The sequence below is a fragment of the Lampetra planeri genome, chromosome 36, assembly GCF_965212315.1.
Source record: "Lampetra planeri chromosome 36, kcLamPlan1.2.h2, whole genome shotgun sequence".
In the NCBI taxonomy this organism is placed as follows: Eukaryota; Metazoa; Chordata; class Hyperoartia; order Petromyzontiformes; family Petromyzontidae; genus Lampetra; species Lampetra planeri.
Genome location: NC_136142.1, coordinates 10,659,194 through 10,674,981, shown reverse-complemented (window position 1 = coordinate 10,674,981; position 15,788 = coordinate 10,659,194).

The following is a 15,788-nucleotide window of genomic DNA, read 5'->3' as shown; positions in this document are numbered from 1 at the left end:
GGGGATACACCCTAGCTAATCCTGACCTAACCCCAAGTCCTCCACTAACGGGCTAGGGGAGGCTAACTGGCCCGACACTGGTGAGTCGGGCTACGGTCTCCGGAGTCCCAGGGTACTGACCCTGGTTCACGGAACCACGCCTCTGGCTCGATCCTCCGCAGCCCTTACAAGGGCGGCGTCGAGGGGAGTCCAGGGCTTCTAACTAGCAGATCTTCCTTCTTCCTCCTTCGTTCCCAGACTCAGCCACGAGCTCTCTCTGTCCTCCCCCTTTATACCCCCCGTCAGGATCACAACCCCCCAGGCTGCCTGATGCGGACGTCGCTGCGGGCACCCCCCCGTGTACTCCCGGAGCTCCGCCCACTGTGTTTATTCCCCGTTGGATCCCATGCACCTACAGCCCTCCCGTAACAACCCTACATCACTCCCCCCATTACAGCTCGCAGCCGTCCCGGCTGCAACAATTCCAATAAAGGAACATTTACCCATCAACCCCGTGTGTGCCTCATTTTTTCAACAAATGCAAATTGAACAACAACAACAAGAACAACAAGAAGAACAAGCACACCCCCGAAGGGAATGTCCGACGCACCCCCCCCCCCCCCGTATAAATACGAAATCCGTAAAAGCGCGTATATACAACTAGCCAGGAACTCCCCCAGCACACACAGCACACCCACGACACACAACGCACCCACAACACACACACCCCGCCCACACACACAACACAACACACACAATGTGGCAGGAGCGCACCACCGACGCAGCATACAGTAACCATGACCCGTAAAATAAAATAAAAAAAATTTCTTCTTTTTGTATATTATAAGAGTCTGCGCATCTTAGCGCGCGTTCTTGCCGCAGGCCCGTCACACGGGGCAACCCCGGACGGCAGACCATCCGGTGGCAGCTGTCCCTTTCGAGATGAGGTCGCGATTGAAGTGGCGCGACCGTCGGCATCACCCGTGTGGGTTGTAGGGCATGAGCCCGTCATTCCCGGTGCACCTGTGGGTGGGACAGCCGGCAACACATCAGGCGAGAGCAGCGACGGACCCTCCGAGTCGGTCGACCCCCCACATGCTTGGCCCCGCGCGTGTGGAGTGGGCCCTCGCACCGCAACAAACGGTTTTAGCCTAGAGGGGTGTACAAACCACCGGCGCCTGCCCCATTTGATTCGAACGCACTGAGGCCTCAAAACCTCGACAACCTCGACGGGGCCCCGCCACGGGCGCACGAGTTTAGAGGAGGTCGCGAGTGGTACCTGGGGACAGTGCAGCCATGCCCTGTCCCCCGGCTTCCACTGCAGCACGTGCGCGCGAGCCAGCCTGAGGCGCTCGTTCGCCTTTTGACGCCTGTCAGAATTTAGCCTCGCAGCATCCCGCGCCTCAGTCAGTTTGTCAAGGTTAAATTTAACGTGTTCATCCAATTTAATTTTACCCAGCGGCGCGGGGATCTGCAGCTGTGCCGGAACAGGTGGGTCGGGTTCGCGGCCATACATAAGAAAGAATGGTGAAAATCCCGTCGCAGCATGGGGAGCCAATCTGTATGCCGCTAGAACCCCTTAAATTTGTAAGTCCCAATCAGTCTGTGAGTCCGAGACTTGCTGCGACAACATAGACGAGATGGTGCGATGCAGACGCTCGACCATCCCGTCCGTTTGCGGGTGATAAGGAGAGGTTCGAATTTTTTTCGTTCCTATGAGATCACAGACTTGTTTTAGGAGTTTCCCGGAAAAATTTCTACCCTGGTCGGTCAGCAACTGCTCCAGAGCACCTTTGTCCATGACATAACCCTAGACAAAGGCGTCGACGATGGCTGCTGCCGACTGATTTGGCAGGGGCCAGGCCATAGGCCAGCGCGTAAAATATTCGACCCCAGTAAGCAAATATCTGTTACCCCTGGGGGTGGCGGGGAATGGCCCCAGAATGTCGAGTGCGACCAGTTCATTTACTCGGGAGACCTGGATGGACTGCAAGGGCGGGTTCGACTCCCGTGCCGGTGGTTTGCGCTGCGCACACCGAGGGCATGCTGCCAACAGATCTGTGACATCCCTTGTCATGCCTGGCCAAAAAAAATTCAGCTGGAGCAAGGCGAGAGTTTTCTGGGTCCCCAGGTGGAGGAGGCGCTCATGCGCAGCCCACACCACCTTACCCCGTAATCCCGAAGGGACCACCAGCCGGTGACGGTGGGATTTGCTGTCCCAATGCATGAGCAACCCTGCGTGCATGCCCCAAGCGTCGGCCTCACCCGTCCCCCGCCCCCTCTCCCCGGCGCGACGACGCAACGCGAGGAGGGAGGTATCCTCCATTTGGAGGCGCCCCCATTCATTAACGGGCAACCCAAGCAGGGAATCTTTCCCCTGTTCCGCGATATCATTGGTGACCAATGTTTCGTCATTGGCGGCGGCCGCCAGGACCGGAACCATCATGTCCCCTGCCGGCTTGCAACGCCCAGACCCCAGGAGGCATGCGCATTCGGAGGCGGTTGGCATCCGTGACAGAGCGTCAGCGTTGGTGTGGCGAACGCCCTTACGGTAGGTGGTTTCGAAATCGAAATCCTGGAGGACCTCCAACCATCGGGACAATTGTCCCGATGGCTGTTGAACCTTCAGGGCGTACTGCAGTGCCGCATGATCTGTGCGGACGGTGAAATGCCGACCGTACAGATATGGGCGATACTGTTGGATGAAATAGACAATTGCCAACAGTTCCCTACGGGTGACACAATATCTTTGCTCCGCTGGAGACAACACCCGACTGCCGTACGCAACCACCCGTTCCACGCCGTCAACCACCTGGGAAAGCACACCTCCAATACCCGTGTTGCTCGCGTCGGTGTCGAGCAAAAACGGCCTAGAAAAATCTGGGTAAATCAGGGGAGGAGCCTTTACCAGGGCGTCCCGAAGGGAGCAGAAAGCAGCTTCCTCCTCCTGACCCCAGTGGAACCGAACCCCTTTAGATGTTAACGCGTGTAGGGGTTTGGCAATCGTTGCAAAATTAGCGACGAAGCGTCGGTAATATGATGCGAAGCCAATAAAACTCCTGACCTCTCCCACCGAGGTGGGAGTCGGCCAGGAGCTGACACACTGCGTTTTGGCGGGATCGGTAGCAATACCCGAGCGCCCTACGATGTGCCCCAAATAACGCACCGACTCGCGTAACAAATGGCATTTCTGGGGCTTAAATTTCAAATTAGCAGCCCGCATCTTTAGGAAAACCGCCCGCAACCTCTGGAGATGTTCATCAAAAGTTTTACCAGAGACAATAACGTCATCCAAATAAATCAGGCACGATTTCCATTGCAATCCAGCCAAAACCAATTCCATCAATCGCTGGAAAGTTGCCGGCGCTGAGTGTAAGCCCATCGGCAACCGGTTGAATTGGAACAGGCCGTGCGGTGTACGGAAAGCAGTTTTAGGCTTAGAATCATCGTCCAGAGGAAGCTGCCAGAATCCCGAAAGTAAATCTAGTGTGGAGAAGAATCGCGCTCCCGCCAAGGCGTCCAGCGATTCGTCCATCCGTGGGAGCGGGTACGCGTCGGCAACCGAAATTTTATTAAGGCGCCGAAAATCCACGCAAAACCGCAACGAGCCGTCCTGCTTTTTAACCAGGACGATCGGCGCTCCCCAAGGGCTGGTGGAGGGAGAAATGATGTCGGCGGCTAACATGTCATCAACAGCCGATTTGACATGGTCCTTTTCGGCGGGACTTAACCGAAACGGATTTTGGCGAATTGGCGCGCTGTCACCCGTGTCAATATGGTGACGCAGCAGGTGAGTGCAACCCAAATCATATTTATCCCGACTGAAAACGTCGGAAAATTCCCTCAGTAGCGTTCTAAGCTGTTGGCGCTCTGAATTTGTCAGGTCCGTCGATCCCGCACAAAGCGCGTCGAGCCACCCTTCATCGCTGTCCGAATGTGGGAGCATTCGGGAAGCAGTGCCAACATGGTTCGCGACAGGTTCCTCGCAGGGTACCGGCGTCGCGTGAGCGAGCACCGTCCCTTGAGGAACCACCACTGTCTGCGACCCCACATTGAGGACCGCGATGAAAGGGTCCTCGTCCCCTCTTACGACGGTCTGGGCCGGAATCAAATGAGGTGCATTAACCCCGGCCCTAGACGGTCCCAGCAAAACACCCTGATCCCCTACGCCCTTAGCCAAGGGCTTACGAAGTTTCAGAGGCACTAGCATTTGAGCTCCCGGCGGCACACTAACTGTTCTGACGACGAACGCCGGTACCGTCGCGAACGCCGTCCGAGCCGCCGCAGGGGAAGGCAGGAAGGCCATGCGCCGCCCTGACGGAAGCTCAATGCATCCTTGGTCGATCAAAATACGAATTGGCATTTTGCCTAAGAAATCCGTCCCCAGCAGGCACGGAACCGCCAGCGAGGAGGAAACGAAAATCGGCCCCGACAATTTGATGTCCCCGATACAAATTTGCGCGCGAATCTGTCCCATGATGCCCAGAGAGCCCCCGTTAGCGGCATAGAATGGGACGTTAACCGGCAGTAAGGGCCGGCTTTGTACAGGCAGAATATTGTAAATTAAGTCCGAAATGATTGTCGCCGATGCCCCCGTATCGACCAGGAGGCGTACCTCTACCCCGTCAATGTGTCCGACCACGGCAGACGACCCTGACGACGCGGCTACCACGCGATGGGCCAACACGGACCACTGTTTGGGCTCGATTCGAGTCCCCGCAGTGATCCGCGTTGGGCCGTCGCAACGCAACATCGGCCCCCCGTTCGTTGTGGTGCGAGAGTGTGCAACGGGTGGGTGCTTTGGCCAAACATGTGTGGTGCCGCGACTCGCCGGATCATGTTGCTGGAGCTTGGGAGGAGGAGGCCCGGCGTCCCGTCGAGGCGTCGTCCCGCGCTGTCGAGGCGAGCGGCACCCCAAGGCGACGTGGCCCCGAACGCCGCAGTTGAAACACCGCGGACCCCCCGGTGGAGACGATGGACGGTCGAACCGGCTTGAGCCGTCCCGGCCCGCCCGTGCTCCTTGCGCCTGTTGCCGTCGGTGGTCGACGGCGTAGAGCTCCTCCGTCTGAAGGGTGGCTGCAGCCACCGCACGCCCGGCCGATGCCCTGCTGGCTTTCCGCCGCAGGGACAGAAGGTTGGCGTGAAGGAGGCGCGCCGCCTGAAGAGAGGTCATCTCGGCGTCCTCCTGTGCGACGACAGCGATGTCCAGGTCGTCTGCCAGGAGGAGGATTTTCTCCGTGACCATCGCGTCCACGCCGTCGTCGTCCATACGGGGAAAAGCCGTTTTGGCCAGCGCCAGGAGGCTCGTCCTGTATGCCAGGGGCGACTCTTTTTCACCCCGCTTGCGGTCGTAGAACTGCTGTCTGCATTCTGCAGATGGTCCATAGACCCCAGCCAGCAGTTGTAGCGCCCTCGGCAGAGTAGAACGCTTCTCTCTTGGCGCCGATGTGAGGGCGGCGAGCGCGTCGGCGTCGAGGAGCGCCGGCAGCGCGCAGAGGGCTTCGTCGTCCGACCACCTAGCCATTTCTTGGTGGGCGATGAAGCGACGCTGGAAGCCGCCCCAGTCGCCCTCCGCGCCAACAAATTCCTTCAGCGGAGGTAGCCGTTGTTGCAGCGCAGCGTTCGCCTTGGAAGTCTGCAGGCTGCTATCCCCAGGACTCGGTTGTGCGTCGGCGCGAATGGCAGATGGAATCGCCTGTCGCAGCCGTGATGACGTTCCCGCCGCTGGCGATGATGCGGCTGTCCCAGCGAGAGCGGTGTCGGACCCAAGGTTTAGCCCGGCCACGCCCTCTGCAGCTGCCGTGGCGATGGCGGGAAATTCAAAGTTGGAGTCTTCCGAAATGGCGGGAAGGCGCTCCGGTCGTCGACTCCCCTCGCCCCGTGGTGGACCACCAGCCCCCAGGCGCGTGATGTTTTCCAGCGTGGCGGCAGCGGCATACAGCAGCTCCGCCAGCCTCTCGTGAGCCAGCCGTAGCGCGTCTGGCTGCGGCCCCTCTTCATGCCGATGCCCCGGCAGGAACGCGTCAGGCCCCGGCTGTACCATGTCTTGGTGAGCCGTCTCGGGCTCAACGATTTCAGCAGTGTCCTCGTCCGGCACTCTGGCTCGAGCTGTCTGACGTGTTTCCATGTTCGTAATACTTCTGACACCAGATGAAGTACCGGTAAGTACGCTGGACACCCAGGTTGAGGCACACGTATCTTTATTACAAGTTGTCGGTACAGGACAGCACTAGAGGGGGTAGCGGCCCCCTCACCCGGATAACTGGGGATACACCCTAGCTAATCCTGACCTAACCCCAAGTCCTCCACTAACGGGCTAGGGGAGGCTAACTGGCCCGACACTGGTGAGTCGGGCTACGGTCTCCGGAGTCCCAGGGTACTGACCCTGGTTCACGGAACCACGCCTCTGGCTCGATCCTCCGCAGCCCTTACAAGGGCGGCGTCGAGGGGAGTCCAGGGCTTCTAACTAGCAGATCTTCCTTCTTCCTCCTTCGTTCCCAGACTCAGCCACGAGCTCTCTCTGTCCTCCCCCTTTATACCCCCCGTCAGGATCACAACCCCCCAGGCTGCCTGATGCGGACGTCGCTGCGGGCACCCCCCCCCGTGTACTCCCGGAGCTCCGCCCACTGTGTTTATTCCCCGTTGGATCCCATGCACCTACAGCCCTCCCGTAACAACCCTACACTGGCAAAGGACGTCTAATAATGTAGATGCTTACCCCGAGCCCTCAGTACTTTGATAGTGTATTGTCTTTGAACTGTACGCCTTTTGGCATCATCTGGTCGAGTACCAATTGAGACGAGGCTCAAAAGAAAGCTGTCTCTGGTGTGGACCAATCATATTCAAGGACAATGCATATATTCGTGACTGCAAGGAATCATATTCTTAGGTTTTTTCGGTAAAGTCACGTAGGTAAAACATCAAAATTAATGAAAATAAAATAAAATAAAACAAAAAATCACGACGTTTCAGAGGCAACACAAGTCTCCGTCATCAGGTGGGACCGTCACAGCCGAATTAGCTGCATCAAGTGAGGCAATGATTCAAGATGTAATCCCTTATAAGCAAGTTGAAGGGGGGAGGAGAGGGGGGGGGAGCTCATCAGAATGTTAGTACAACTCATCGGGAGGGGGAGGGCCAAAAAATTGAAAGACGGCTTGTACGCGGTTGCTGCTGCACACGCCAACACAATGGACAGAGAGGGGGAGGGGAGGTCTGATACACATGATAGACAAAAGAACGAAAATGCCCATGTTTATACCAATGCTGGCTGAACAATGAAGAGGGTACTGTTAATAAACAACTGGGGATGTTAACACTCGGTAAAGTAAAGTAAAATAGTGCCTGTCAGATAAGATGGTCCAAAAAAGTGTAATTAAGTCTTTTTTGCGTGGTTGATAACATCTTTCCAATGATTACTAAGTTTGTACCCATCATCACGGTTGAAATTATGTCTGTGTTTGTATATTTGTATGGCTTCGTGTACAAACCTTTGATGGTAGCCGGGAGGTTTGCAGAGAACCTTGGTCTCGGAAAAGACAATTTCATGAGAGCCCACCGAGTTGTAGCAATGATCGGCAACGGCAGAAGAATCAGTTCTGCCGTGTTTCAGATCTGACTTGTGCTCGCGGACACGATCAGAAACATGACGTTTCGTTTCTCCAATGTAGCAATCGCCACAAATGCAACTCAATTTGTAGACTCCAGGATACTGTAAGTCAGGAACGACATCCTTCACAGATTGAATCAGATCACGGATTTTATGCACTGTACTGAATCGGACTTGGATCTTATGTTTGTTTAGAATTTTGGAGATCTTTTTGGTCACGCCTGCTATGTATGGTAACGTGATGGTTTTGGTCGGAGTTTCATGTGGCTGTTTCTGTGTGGTGGGAGAGACAGCTTGGCGGATAGTACGGTCAGAGTATCCGTTCATCCTGAGGGCCCGATGTACATGTCTTAATTCACCGGTCAGGTGGTGTTTGTCAGAAATGCCATGGGCTCTGTGGTATAGCGTTTTGATGAGAGAATTCTTTTGAGATGGGTGGTGGTGGGAATCCGGTTTCAAGTAGGAATCTGTGTGGGTGGCTTTCCTGTAGACAGAATGTCCCAAGGATCCGTCAGGCCTCCTCTCAAACAAAATATCCAAGAATGGTAGTTTACCGTCTTTCTCCACTTCCATGGTGAATCTGATGGATGGGTGTCTAGAATTGATGTGGTCCAAGAAGTGGTTCAATGCTGGGAGGCCATGTGGCCAGATGACGAAAGTGTCATCCACATACCTCTTCCACAGGGAAGGACGCAGGGTGGATGTCTGGATGGCGTCTGATTCAAACTTTTCCATGAACATGTTGGCTATAACTGGTGACAAAGGGGAGCCCATAGGGGTACCCTCATTCTGTTTGTAGAAGGTGCCATTCCAGGTAAAATAGGTGTTGGTGAGGCAATGCCTAACCAGCGCAGGTGCATCAGAATTCAATCCATGTTGGACTAAGTCCTCAATTATTGTTAGGGTGTCCGGTACTGGGACTTTTGTAAACAAAGATACTATATCAAAGCTGATGAGGATGTCATCAGGAGATAGTACCATGTCATTAACCATAGAGAGTAATTGGGTTGAGTTGAGTACTGCCGAAGAGGTCTTGCCTGTGAAAGGGAGCAGAGTATCTGATAGAAAACGGGCTAGTTTGTACGTAGGAGAGTTTATCGTCGACACAATGGGTCGTAGCGGGGTGCCTTCCTTATGGATTTTGGGAAGACCATAGAGTCTGGGAGGTCTTGCCGCCGATGGTTTTAGAGAGGGACGTTTGCTTTGTTCGATTAGGGAAGTCGAACTCGTGATGATACTGTTGGTTTTCGTCGTTAGGCTTTTAGTGGGATCGTTTTTAATTTTGGAGTAACTCCCATCATTAAGAAGGTCCAGGATTTTGTTGTTGTATGAATCTTTATCCATGATGACCGTGGCATTGCCCTTGTCTGCCGAGAGGATGGCTATATCATCTCTCTTTTTTAGGTCCGCGAGTTCAGAGCGTTCGTTTTTGCTGATGTTACTAGTGGGTTTCTTAGCATTCTTAAGAATAGTAGCTATTTCAGCTCTTGCTACATCCGCATGGATGTGTCCTATGCCTCTGAGGGCTACATCAATCTGAGAAGTCACCCCCCCCCCCCCTAAATATATACCAGTAGAGGATATGATTTCTCAGATTGATGTAGCCCTCAGAGGCATAGGACACATCCATGCGGATGTAGCAAGAGCTGAAATAGCTACTATTCTTAAGAATGCTAAGAAACCCACTAGTAACATCAGCAAAAACGAACGCTCTGAACTCGCGGACCTAAAAAAGAGAGATGATATAGTCATCCTCTCGGCAGACAAGGGCAATGCCACGGTCATCATGGATAAAGATACATACAACAACAAAATCCTGGACCTTCTTAATGATGGGAGTTACTCCAAAATTAAAAACGATCCCACTAAAAGCCTAACGACGAAAACCAACAGTATCATCACGAGTTCGACTTCCCTAATCGAACAAAGCAAACGTCCCTCTCTAAAACCATCGGCGGCAAGACCTCCCAGACTCTATGGTCTTCCCAAAATCCATAAGGAAGGCACCCCGCTACGACCCATTGTGTCGACGATAAACTCTCCTACGTACAAACTAGCCCGTTTTCTATCAGATACTCTGCTCCCTTTCACAGGCAAGACCTCTTTGGCAGTACTCAACTCAACCCAATTAGTTTCTATGGTTAAGGACATGGTACTATCTCCTGATGACATCCTCGTCAGCTTTGATATAGTATCTTTGTTTACCAAAGTCCCAGTACCGGACACCCTAACAATAATTGAGGACTTAGTCCAACATGGATTGAATTCTGATGCACCTGCGCTGGTTAGGCATTGCCTCACCAACACCTATTTTACCTGGAATGGCACCTTCTACAAACAGAATGAGGGTACCCCTATGGGCTCCCCTTTGTCACCAGTTATAGCCAACATGTTCATGGAAAAGTTTGAATCAGACGCCATCCAGACATCCACCCTGCGTCCTTCCCTGTGGAAGAGGTATGTGGATGACACTTTCGTCATCTGGCCACATGGCCTCCCAGCATTGAACCACTTCTTGGACCACATCAATTCTAGACACCCATCCATCAGATTCACCATGGAAGTGGAGAAAGACGGTAAACTACCATTCTTGGATATTTTGTTTGAGAGGAGGCCTGACGGATCCTTGGGACATTCTGTCTACAGGAAAGCCACCCACACAGATTCCTACTTGAAACCGGATTCCCACCACCACCCATCTCAAAATAATTATCTCATCAAAACGCTATACCACAGAGCCCATGGCATTTCTGACAAACACCACCTGACCGGTGAATTAAGACATGTACATCGGGCCCTCAGGATGAACGGATACTCTGACCGTACTATCCGCCAAGCTGTCTCTCCCACCACACAGAAACAGCCACATGAAACTCCGACCAAAACCATCACGTTACCATACATAGCAGGCGTGACCAAAAAGATCTCCAAAATTCTAAACAAACATAAGATCCAAGTCCGATTCAGTACAGTGCATAAAATCCGTGATCTGATTCCATCTGTGAAGGATGTCGTTCCTGACTTACAGTATCCTGGAGTCTACAAATTGAGTTGCATTTGTGGTGATTGCTACATTGGAGAAACGAAACGTCATGTTTCTGATCGTGTCCGCGAGCACAAGTCAGATCTGAAACACGGCAGAACTGATTCTTCTGCCGTTGCCGATCATTGCTACAACTCGGTGGGCTCTCATGAAATTGTCTTTTCCGAGACCAAGGTTCTCTGCAAACCTCCCGGCTACCATCAAAGGTTTGTACACGAAGCCATACAAATATACAAACACAGACATAATTTCAACCGTGATGATGGGTACAAACTTAGTAATCATTGGAAAGATGTTATCAACCACGCAAAAAAGACTTAATTACACTTTTTTGGACCATCTTATCTGACAGGCACTATTTTACTTTACTTTACCGAGTGTTAACATCCCCAGTTGTTTTTTAACAGTACCCTCTTCATTGTTCAGCCAGCATTGGTATAAACATGGGCATTTTCGTTATTTTGTCTATCATGTGTATCAGACCTCCCCTCCCCCTCTCTGTCCATTGTGTTGGCGTGTGCAGCAGCAACCGCGTCCAAGCCGTCTTTCAATTTTTTGGCCCCGCCCCCCCCCCTCCCCCTCCCGATGAGTTGTACTAACATTCTGATGAGCTCCCCCCCCCCCCTCTCCTCCCCCCTTCAACTTGCTTATAAGGGATTACATCTTGAATCATTGCCTCACTTGATGCAGCTAATTCGGCTGTGACGGTCCCACCTGATGACGGAGACTTGTGTTGCCTCCGAAACGTCGTGATTTTTTGTTTTATTTTATTTTATTTTCATTAATTTTGATGTTTTACCAACGTGACTTTACCGAAAAAACCTAAGAAAATGCATATATTAGCAGAGTGTGTTTTTTGTTTGCATTTAGACTGCAAGTATTGTGGTTAATGCAGACATGAATCCTCGTAAGAAGATTTCAGTCGTGTTAATATGGTTAATGGGCTCACTGATACCATTTTTAGTATTATTTATATAATTGTAATGCGAGCATAAATGGGGTGGTTGCTGGCCTCCGCGCCAATCTATACGCACTGCTCACCTCGGCTCCAATGGGAGATGAGGTGAATGGGGGGCAGAGACGGGGGCAGTACGGGAAGGAGGAGTCAGGGTCACGTGATGGGAAGGATATAGGGAGAGAGCCGGAAGAGATCGGGGAGTCGGAACGGAGCGAGAATAGGGGAAGCCACGCTGGGCAATGCAGGAGGAGCTGCGCCATCTGCCACGTGGTCGAAGACCGACGCACACCGTCGCCCAGCGGTGTGCGTCGGGTAAACGGGGCTAGCGGTGTGTGAGGGGCTAGCAGAGTGTGCGGGGCACACGTGGCTAGTGAGTAACTAGCGGAGTGTGCGGGGCACACGGAGCGAGCGGTGTGGCTGGCGGCGTGTGCGGGGCACACGGATAGAGCAGAGCGGCCACCAGCGAGTGCGGGCCACACGGAGCGTGCACGGGGCGCGCGGCGGAGGCAGCTCGGGTCCGGCCCAGGACCAGCGGGGTGCGATACGAAGAACCTAAATAAACGACAACGGAGACCAAGAGCGCCTGACAGAGTCGTTAATTACACTTCCGTGGGGACAATGTGAAATAATTACCTTTAAAGTGATTTGGCCTTCAACCAAGAAGATATCAAGAACGACTTTAACCCGGGCCCATAGCTTAGAGGTAGTAGCGAGTCCTACATAAGATCTGCGCGGCACTCACTCGCTACTAGTTATAAGCTTTTTATTATTTGTCTAGTAGGTCTGTCTCTGAGGACCGCATCCATTAAACCAAAGACAGAAATGGATAACATAATTAAATGGTCGACCAAGTTTAAATCAAACTAAGTTTTTGTGTTTTCGTGCCAGCATTTGTTATACAGTAGAGGTTACACTGCGAGCTGCGAAGAGAACAGTAAATATGAAGTATTGGAAAATGACGGCAGGAAACTCCTTGACGGGAACACACTTCTTTTATTAAATCTTGACTTGTAACAATACAACGCGTGGCCTCTCTTCTTCACAATGCGCTTCTCTTGACTCTGGATTCTGTGCTGCCGGCTCTCTGTGCCTCGTGTAGACTCCGCGCCTCGGCTACACTCCTCTCTCGCCTCGTGTAGACTCTGCGCCTCTGCTACACTCTCCACTCGCCTCGTGTAGACTTTGCATCTCTCTCTCTGGCTACACCGTATGCATACTCGGCTCGTGTAGACCTTCCTCTCTCGCTGGCTACACCGTATGCATACTCGGCTCGTGTAGACCGTTCTCTCTCGCTGGCTACACACTATACATTACTCAGCTCGTGTAGACCGTTCTCTCTCGCTGGCTACACACTATACATTACTCAGCTCGTGTAGACCGTTCTCTCTCGCTGGCTACACACTATACATTACTCAGCTCGTGTAGACCGTTCTCTCTCGCTGGCTACACACTATACATTACTCAGCTCGTGTAGACCGTTCTCTCTCGCTGGCTACACACTATACATTACTCAGCTCGTGTAGACCGTTCTCTCTCGCTGGCTACACACTTATACCTTACTCTCCTCTACTCTCCATTACTCTCCTCTCCGGGCTCTATCTCTGCACCTTCGTCTTCATTCTTAGATGGTTCCACTTCTCCCCTGCTCCTCTGTGCATCACCTTATATACCCCTTCTTCCCGGGAGACGGAGCGGATGCGGACCTCAACGTCGGCACCGCTCCTCAGTTACCCAATCCCCACGCGCTATCCCTACGATCCGGTTCCGCTCAGCGCGTGTTTCCACTCCCCGACCAATCACACCGCGCTGCTACCCGATCACTCCCTCTGGGCGCGTCACCGGCACACAGCCAATCAGCAGCACTACCCCCACCCGCGCACTGACGCCTGCTCCTCCCCGTCAGCGCGCGTCACCACACACACACCCGTACATACGCGCTGGCACACGACATATACACCCAGCGCGTATCACCACTACATCACCCCCTCCCACATAGCTCGCAGCCGGCCCGGCTGCTAACAACAACCAACCGCGACGATAAAACGACAACCAACAAAAAAAAACCCCGTAACCCCCCGAGTGTGCCCCGTAACATAACACAACAACAACAACAACAAGAATAACTATGTACAGATTGACAATGAACCCGAAAAGTCAACAATAACACGATACGAGCAAATTCGAAACGAACGCGCCCCACGTCCCTGCGACTACACGCAGTGACGAGGCGCTCCAACTGCCCCGACTCCTCACGAGGCAGGTCATGCAAAGTAGCACGACCTGGCGCGAGTCCGTCTGGCTGGTCCATCGTATGGGGCGGGACACTGACGACCGTCCGGCGGTTCCGGCTGCTCCAGACGGCGCGGAACGGGCCTGAAAGGGCCGGCCCCGCCGCGGAGATCCGGCCGCCGGTGATCGGCAGCTGTCAGTTCCGAGACACCTGGGAGCAGATCAGGCGAAAATACGTGTGGATCAGGCAGAGACATTTCCCCCTCTGGGTCGCCGGTCACGTCACACGCCCGGCCATCACGACACAAGGGGAGGCCATATGGAGGCGAGAACGGTTTCAGTCGGGAGGGGTGAACGTACCACCGGCGCTTTCCCCACTTTATCTGAACGCACTGGGGCCGTGCAACGCGCACGACCTCCACGGGTCCCCTCCACGGTCTCAACAATTTAGGCGACGTAGCCAAGGGTGCCTGAGGGCAATGCAGCCAGGCCCTGTCACCTGGTTTCCATTCGTGCATGGACACCTTCCGTGCCCGCAACCGTTCATTAGCAATTTGGCGAGCCCGCGAATTAAGCCGCGCGGCCTCCCTCGCCTCTGTCAGCTTGTGAATATTAAACTTAATATGTTCTGCCAAATTAGAATTAGTTCGTGGAGCGGACAGGCCAAGTTGCGTTTCTATTGGCGGGTCAGCTTCCCGACCGTACATCAAATAGAATGGGGAAAACCCCGTAGCTGCATGGGGGGCCATTCTATACGCGGCAAGGACTCCCGGGACCTGCAGGTCCCAATCTACATGTGCCTCGCACACCTGCTGGCACAGCATGGAAGTCAAGGTTTTGTGGAGTCTCTCCACCATCCCGTCAGTCTGCGGGTGGTACGGGGAGGTACGCACCTTCTTGGTACCCAACAGATCGCACACCTCTTGCAACAATTTACTCGAAAAATTTTTACCTTGGTCGGTCAGCAGGCGTTCGGGAGCCCCCTTGTCCAGGACATAGCCCTGGACGAAGGCATCCGTCACAGCCGCTGCCGACTGGTTAGCGAGAGGCCACGCCATAGGCCATCGGGTAAAGTATTCGACCCCCACTAACAAATATTTATTCCCTCTCGGCGTGACTGGGAAGGGCCCCAAAATATCGAGTGCAACGAGCTCGTTGGTACGCGAGACCTGAATAGATTGCAGCGGTGGATTAGCTGCCACGGCCGGTGGTTTACGCCTGGCGCACTCAACGCACCCCTTCAGAATATGCACCACATCACTTCCCATTCCCGGCCAGTAATAGTCACGCTGAAGCAGGGCAAGCGTCTTGTTAACTCCCAAGTGCAAGAGGCGTTCGTGTGCCGCCAAGACAACCCTCCCCCTCACAGCGGAAGGCACCACGAGTGCGTTCCGCCGGGACAAACTGTCCCATTTCAATAACACGCCCCGCTCAAGTACATAGGAGCCGGTACGCTCCTGGTCCCCCTCGGGACCCCCAACCTTGCGGCGCAATGCTAGCAGCGAGCTGTCCGCCATCTGGAGGCGGCCCCATTCGCTGAGCGACAGCGAGAGCAGCGAGTCCCGACCCTGAGAGGCAGTGGAATCATCCCCGATCGGTGCGCCCGCTGTCGCAGCCAGTGCCCCCATCTCCCCCGCAAGCGTCGGTTTACAGCGCGCCGATCCCGACAAACACGCGCATTCATCACAAGGCAACAACCGCGACAAGCAATCGGCATTCGTGTGTCGCAACCCCTTACGGTACGTAGTCGTAAACTGATAGTCCTGGAGGACTTCCAACCAACGCGACAACTGGCCCGAGGGCTGGGCGACCCTCAATGAATACTGTAGCGCCGCGTGGTCCGTTCTGACTGTAAAGTGACGACCATAAAGATATGGCCTAAACTGCTGCACAAAAAAAACAATGGCAAGCAGCTCGCGACGGGTGACACAGTAGCGCTGCTCCGCCGGAGACAACACCCTACTACCGTA